A 7,512-nucleotide genomic window follows, 5' to 3' on the forward strand; every position below is an offset into this window, starting at 1 on the left:
TGAGTGCTGGCTGTGGATCAGGAGGACCTGAGTTCAAATCTTTAGCACAAATGTGAAAACAAAGAAGTTCAAAAGCCAGGTGGGGTGTGGTGGCACACACCTTTAATCCTACCGCTTGTGAAGCAGAGGCAGGTGGATTCCTGTGAGTTTAAGGGTTTTATTTAATTATTTATTTTGTGTATATGAGTACACCATTGCTCTCTTCAGTCACACCAGAAGAGGGCATCAGATCACATTACAGATGGTTGTGAGCCACCACCATGTGTTTGCTGGGAATTGAACTCAGGACCTCTGGTAGAGCAGTCGGTGTCTGTGTTGGGCCTGCCAGATGTTTCAGCGGGTAAAGGAGCTTGCTACCAAGCCCAATAACCTGAGTGCGATCTCTGGGACCCACACGATGGAGGGACAGAACTGACTCCTGCACGTGGTCCTATGATCTCTTCATGTGCACTGTGGCAAGGGCTCCTCATTCCAATACTAAAAATAAGTGTAATTTTCAAAATGTCTTGTGCTGAGGTCCCCCACTCACTCCCTGGAGACCTGTCTCACAGTCTACCCCAGCCCCATCTCCTTCACCAATTCTCCAATCCTGTTCCTTCCGATTTCCTGGTCTCCCATCCGAAGCCACAGACATGGCCTGTGAATCAGTGTGAGATTACAGGTCCAGCTTGCACTCCCTCCAGAGTGAGTGCCGGGTGTGTGGGTGGACCAGCCTTCAAAGGTATCCTCCAGGGATGTCCCAGAGCAGGGCTTCGGCTGCACAGCTGTCTGCTGTGGGGTGGGGGGCTGCATATGGTGCCAAACCATCTAGAAAACAGGCCAAGTCCTCTCTCCTCTGTGTAGATCACAGTGACTCCCCAGGGTCATCCAAGCTGTGAGGGCTGTGTGTGTGCAATTATTCTTTGGTTCTGTGGTTTTAGGATAGGCAGCCCTGGCTGGCTTGGAGCTTGCTGTGTAGACCAGGCTGGCCCCAAGCTCACAGAGATCTCCCTGCCTCTGTCTCCTGAGTGCTGGGATTAAAGATGCGTGCCACCAACATTGGCTTTATTGATTTAGTTTAGAATCAGGATCTTGCTGTGTGGCCCAGTGTTGAGAACCGTACTGCCCGGCTTTGTGGGCCAAAATGTTGCTGCCCATGCTCTGCCTCAACGCTTTGCCTCAACGCTTTGGGGGCTAAGTGCTCTGGTCAAGAGAGAGTGGGGCTCTTGGGGTAGGTGACGCGAAGAATGGAGACAAGACAGGGTGTGAACAAGTCTCTCCTATTGAAGGGAATTCTGAGGTATTTATATACACAAGCAGGAGAACACAGGTGAAAACACTTTACCACGTGCACCATACAGCTGAGGTCACTAAACAGCAAAACAAGCTATGTGGGATAAACAATATATTTATCAGAGTGTGTTTCGGCTGTTATAGGTTTTTGACAACCAAGTCTTTCATCAGGGTATATGGTTCCAGATGGCTGCAAAGTTGATCTAGCTGCTTTCTACTAAAGTCGGCTCCCAACAGCCCAGGCTGGCCTTGAATTCATAATCCTCCTGCCTCAGCACCCCCAGGCATGCAGCATCAAGGCTGGACTGAGTTGTTGTTCTCTGAGACCTGGTCTTAACTCAAACTCAATATATAATTTAGGATGACCATGAACTCTTGGTTCTCCTGCCATCGGGCCTAGAGAGATCTATTTTACATTTTGAATTATGTATGTCATCGTGAGTGTGTGTTGTGTGAATTGTGAATGTGTGGGAGTGTGTGCATGTGAGTGTACATGAGTATGTGTGTGAGTGTGAATGTGTGTGAATGTGTGTATGTGTGTGTGTATACATGGTTCAGGTAACATCAGAGGTCAGAAGAGTCCATGAGATCCCCTCAATCTGTAGTCTCAGGAAGTTGAGTTGCCCACTGAGTGCTGGGAACAGAACTGTGTCTTCTTGAGAGTAACAAGTCCTCTTAATCACTGAGGAACCTGTACTGGCTGGCTGTGTGTCAACATGACACAAGCTACATTCATCAGAGAGGAAGGAGCCTCAGCTGAGGAAATGCCTTCATAAGATCCGCCTGTGGGCATTTTCTCAGTTAGTGATCAATGGGGGAGCGCCAGCCCATTGTGGGTGGTGCCATCCCTGGGCTGGTGGTCCTGGTTCTATAAAAAAGCAGGCTGAGCAAGCCATGGGGAACAAGCCAGTAAGCAGCACCTCTCTATAAACTCTGCATCAGCTCCTGCCTCAGGTTCCTGCCCTGTGTGAGTTCCTGTCCTGACCTCCTTCAGCGATGAACAATGATGTGGAAGCCTAAGCTGAACAAACCCTTTCCTCCCAACTTGCTTTTTGGTCATGGTGTTTCATTGCAGCATGGAAACCCTGACTAAGACACTATCTCTCAAACTCCTGATTCATTTATTTGATTGATTTATTTGCTTTTCAGATCGTCTCATTATGTACACCAAGCAGGCTTGGAGTTCTTAGTCACCTGCCTCTGTCTCCAGAGTGCTAGGATTAAAGATTTTGGCCTTCTGTTTTGATTTTTAAAAAATCTGTTAGATTTATTTTATTTTATCTTATGTGTATGGATGTTTTCCTGCAGGTATGTTTGTACATCATACTTGTACCTGGCGCCCAAGCCCAGTACCCATGGAGATCAGAAGAAAGCATCAGATCCCTTGGGACAGGGATTACAACTGCCACATGGGTGCTGGGAACCAAATCCAGGTCCTCTGGGAGAGCATCCTGTGCTCTTAGCCTCGGGTCATCCTTCCAGCCTCCTATTTTGTTTTGAGAGAACCTCTCGTAATGTATAGCACAGGCTAGGGTAGTGACAAATTTTACAGTTTTGGTTTCTTTGAAAAACAGAGAAATATTATAAGAATTTAATCATTTTAATTCCAGGTATGGGAGATGGGGGCTGCTTTGTACTGTTCACAGCAACTGACTGTGATTTGCCTCGTGCTCTAGCAGGGGCGTGATTTTGCCAGCTGCAGATAGTTTCTGCAATTGTGTGGCTTTGAATCTCTGGGGACTTTTCAGGTATATAAATGTAAGAGTCCCGAGAAGGGTGGGCTGTTGGTTAGTGATTGGTTGCAGTTTGTTAAGTAGTTATGCACAACCTGGTGGTGGTGGCACACGCCTTTAGTCCCAGCACTTGGGAGGCAGAGGCAGGCGGATTCCTGAGTTCGAGGCCAGCCTGGTCTACAGAGTGAGTTCCAGGATAGCCAGGGCTACACAGAGAAACCCTGTCTCAAAAAACAACAACAACAAAAAAGTAGTTATGCATAAAGAAGAAACACAACAAGAAGAAATTAGACATCCTGATGGCAAAGATCAAACCTGCCCCAAGGAACTCAATACCCCAATCAGCAGGAAATGTTCTAAACTTAATATGGCCCCCTTTACCATCCCTGGCTTTATTTAAAGGTCTCTTTCTCTTTTCTCTCTGTCCTTTTTTTCTTTCTTATCTAGTCTTAGGGGGTTGAAAAAGTGGGAGAAAGAAGAACCCACAGGCTGGCCTCAAAGCTGTTCAGCAGAGATGACCTTGAAATCCTGATTCTTTATCTCCTGAATGCTGGGGTGGGGGTGGGAGTGTGCACCACCACACCCAGCTTGTGCGAAGTTGGGGATAGAACACAGGGTCCTGTGCATTCAGATAAAGAGATGTCCTACTTAGTTACCAGCACTGGACAACAACTGAGCTCAGAGCACTGAGCTCCGAGCTGCCCCAGTACCAGCCTTTAGGTCACCTTATTGTGTATCTTTCCTGTCTTGAAGTCTGAGACCCATCAAGTGGATTTTATCTTCCCAGAGGTGATGCTCCATGTAAACCAAGGCCTGAGGTCACAGGCCTGGCCTTTTCTCCTTCCTAATGAAGTCTCTTATTTAAAAATAAGAGAAGAAGCAGAAGCAGCAGAGTGGCCCCACACTTCCTCTGTGACCTCAGGTTCTTAACGAAGCACACATTGCTGTGACACTGGGACACTACTGAGAAGTCTCAGACATGCACAGTATGGCATAAGCCTGTGTGTGTGTTTGCGGGACACTTACCACAGGCACCTGTGACATCAGACAATGCTAGGTGTGCCTCCTCACCTTCCAGCTTGTGTGAGGCAGGGTCTCTTGATTGCATTGTATCCCTGCCTCCCATCTCCCCAAAGGAATCTAGGGTGCCAGGCATGTCCCCACGCCCGACTCTACCCCACGGGGTAGACATTTGAGCTCAGGTCCACTGAGCCGTGTCAACAACCCCCTTGTTTGTTTTGGCCTTTAAAAAATATTTTAGTCTTTTAACTTATGTGTATTGAGGCTGGAAAGATGGCTCAGGGGGTAAGAGCACCGGGTGCTCTTGCAGAGGATACAGGTTCAATTTATGGCACCACAGGGCAGTTCACAACCATCTGTAACTCTAGTTCTCAGGGGATCATATGTTCTCTTGTCTTCCAAGGGCACTGTATACACATATATGGTACACAGACATACATGCAGACAGACACAGTACACATAAATTAATATGATAGTGTGTGGGTATGTGCACACATGTGCCTGTGGAGGTCAGATCCCCTGGAATTGGAGTTACAGACAGTTGTGAATTGCTATATGGAACTGGAATCTAAACCCAAGTTTTCTGGAAAAGCAACCAGTGCTCTTAAGCTAACTCTCCAGTCCCTGAATTTTGCATTAAATATATTCTAGTATGTCATTTCACAAATGCCTCTGTGCAAAAGAATCTTCCTTTAATGCAGAGCTTGTGGGCCCAGGTGAAACCCATATGTAATGAAAACCTGTGATCCCAGTGCCAGCAGCCTGCAATGGGAGGCTGCTGGGCTGCTGGCTTCCCGGGCCTCTGGCTACTGGGCTGCTGGCTGGCCAGTGTCCATGAATCTGTAAACTCTGGGCTCCACTGAGGCTCTCTCAAAAACAAGTTGGAGAGTGACTGAGGAAGACACCTGACACCCACTTCTGCCCACTTACAGGTAGTCAAAAATCCTGAGGGCTGGCCAGATGGCTCCATGTGTAAAGGGCTTGCTACCAAGGCTGAGGGCCTGAGTTTGATCTTCAGGACCCACATTGTAGAAGGAGTCCCCAAGTTGTCCTTTGGTTTCCACACTTCTGTGGTAGCACCACCTGCATTCCTACAAAATAAAACAAATAAACAAACCAGATCCAAGTTACAGTTGACCTTAAATTGTTTCATCTGGACTAAGAGCCCACTGGTATTTCTGACACTACTTGCCACACGCTGGAGTGGAGGACTCCTGCCTGAGAAGAGGTTTTGAGCCAATTCCTTGTCTTGTTTAAAGATTTAATTAATTTTTTTGAGATAATGTTTCTCTTTATAACTGCCCTAGCTGTCTCACTTTTTTTTTTTTTTTTTTTTGGTTTTTTGAGACAGGGTTTCTCTGTGTAGTCCTGGCTGTCCTGGAACTCACTCTGTAGACCAGGCTGGCCTCAAACTCAGAAATCTGCCTGCCTCTGCCTCCCAAGTGCTGGGATTAAAGGCGTGCGCCACCACCGCCCGGCACTGTCTCACTTTTTAGACCAGGCTGGCCTCTAACTCTCAAGAGATCCTACTCCAAAAAGACAACTGAAGTCTGGACTCGGGTGGTTTAATCTCATATCCTGTTGACTGAGCCTGGATGTAAATAAGGGGTTGGTGAGATGGCTCAGTGGGTGAAAGGGCTTGCTACCAAACCTGACATCCATGATTAGGAGAGAACCAAACCTTGCAGGTTATCCTGTGATCCTACACATGTGCTATGCATGTACAAGTGTGCCCACACACAACTAAATACATGTAGTAAGAATTGAAAAATAGCCAGGAGGTGGTGGCACACGCCTTTAATCCCCGCGCTTGGGAGGCAGAGGCACACGGATTTCTGAGTTCGAGGCCAGCCTGGTCTACAGAGTGAGTTCCAGGACAGCCAGGGCTATACAGAGAAACCCTGTCTCCAAAAAAAAAATTTTGAAAAATAACAAAGCATCAGAGAACCTTTTATTGAACGGCAGCTACAGGCAGCACACTGTCCCTCTATGGAAGGCTGCAGCAAACTGGCTAGCTAATCCCTGGCCTGATGGAACATTTACTTGTTTATCTGTTTTTGTTTGTTTAGCCAGGTTCTAACGTAACTCAGGCTGGCCTCAAACTTGCTATATAATTTAGGATGACCTTGAATCCCTGATCCTCCTCCATCTCCAGAGTCCTGGGCCAGTGTCTTCACACTCAGCATCTGTGTGTGTGTGTGTGTGTGTGTGTGTGTGTGTGTGTGTGTGTGTTTAGATTATGTAATGTTGGGTGTCCTGGACCTGATTCTGTAGATGAGGCTGGCCTCAGAGTTACAGAGATCCTCCTGCCTCTGACTCCTGAGTGCTTGGATTTTAAGGAGTGTGCCACCACATCCAACTCTGTAATTACTGGGAGATTCACCCAAGCAGAGGCAGCCACCCTCCTGGGTTTTTCCCTCCCAATAATCTCGTGTGAGGTTTGCTGTGTGTTGTGACTTTGTTGTATTGCTTGGCTCCCAACTGCCAGGATACGTTTTGGAGCACAGCTGGAACACTTTCTCTGGGGAAATCTCCCCCTGCCCAAGCGGAGCTGATACACTTCTGTGGGGGAAGCCTTTCCCTTCAGAGCTGCAACACTTACACTTGGTCCACTGAGAGTGGGAAGGAAGCACAGGGAGGTGTGTGCTCCTCTAAGTCTGGCTGCTGCCTGTGGATGCCCATCAAGTTGGCAGCCTTTGCCTAGCATACAAAAGTCCTGGGCTCAGTGGCCAACAAAGCATGTACACCTGTCATCCCACCGCCAGGGACTATGAGGCAGGAGGATTCCCCAGAGTTCCAAACCAGTCTGGGTTACAGTATGAGATCCTCTATCAAAACCAAAACACGCCGGAGAGATGTCTCAGAGTTGAGCTTCCCAGCGCTTACAAGAGGGGGCTCACAACCAACTAACTAATTCTAGGGGATCTGACCCCTTCTCAGCGATTCCCAGGCTAGCCCAGACCAGTGGGACTTGATCTCAAGACAAGAGAAAGAAGCAGTTATCGTCACAGGCTTCAGGAATGCTGGGGTAGCAGTGACTACCATTTGGCAGAGTCCTCGCTACCTACTCATTTATTCAATCGATGATACTGAGGATGGCCATGAGCCAAGTGACGGACGGGGTAAACAGGGCTCAAGGAGTGCAGGTGCGCGGCCCCCACGCCTCAGCCTCCACAGCCAAGACCTGGAGAGAGAGCCTCAGTCAGTAGTACCTAAGGAACATCCAGCCCTGAAGCCCGGCGGTGAGGACGTCGCGGCCGCGCACGCGCGTCACGCAGCGGTTGGGGCGGGGCCAAGTTCGCGAGCCCAAGTCCTTTAGGCGGTTGAAGTCCCGCCTCTTCGCGCAGGCGCATGGCGAGTTCCGCCCTCCCGCTCAGCTCCCCGTTCCCCGGTGCGGTTGGCTGCTTTCCGGGAGGAGCGCGCGCGACTGCGCCGGCGTCGGGCTCGCGCACGCGCACCTGTGCCGGCGTCGGGCTCGCGCACGCGC

General features: G+C 48.9%; 1 long non-coding RNA gene across 1 annotated transcript; it reads right to left on the reverse strand.

Moving 5' to 3' along the window:
• Positions 1–1,240: 1,240 nt before the first annotated feature.
• On the reverse strand, positions 1,241–7,333 carry LOC143434719 (uncharacterized). Its single transcript, XR_013104441.1, has 2 exons — positions 7,094–7,333; positions 1,241–5,116 (listed from the first exon to the last, which is right to left on the reverse strand). It is a non-coding gene; the product is annotated as an uncharacterized LOC143434719 (long non-coding RNA).
• Between the last annotated feature and the right edge of the window lie 179 nt (positions 7,334–7,512).

This window comes from Arvicanthis niloticus, chromosome 16 (genome assembly GCF_011762505.2).
Source record: "Arvicanthis niloticus isolate mArvNil1 chromosome 16, mArvNil1.pat.X, whole genome shotgun sequence".
NCBI classification, from domain to species: Eukaryota; Metazoa; Chordata; class Mammalia; order Rodentia; family Muridae; genus Arvicanthis; species Arvicanthis niloticus.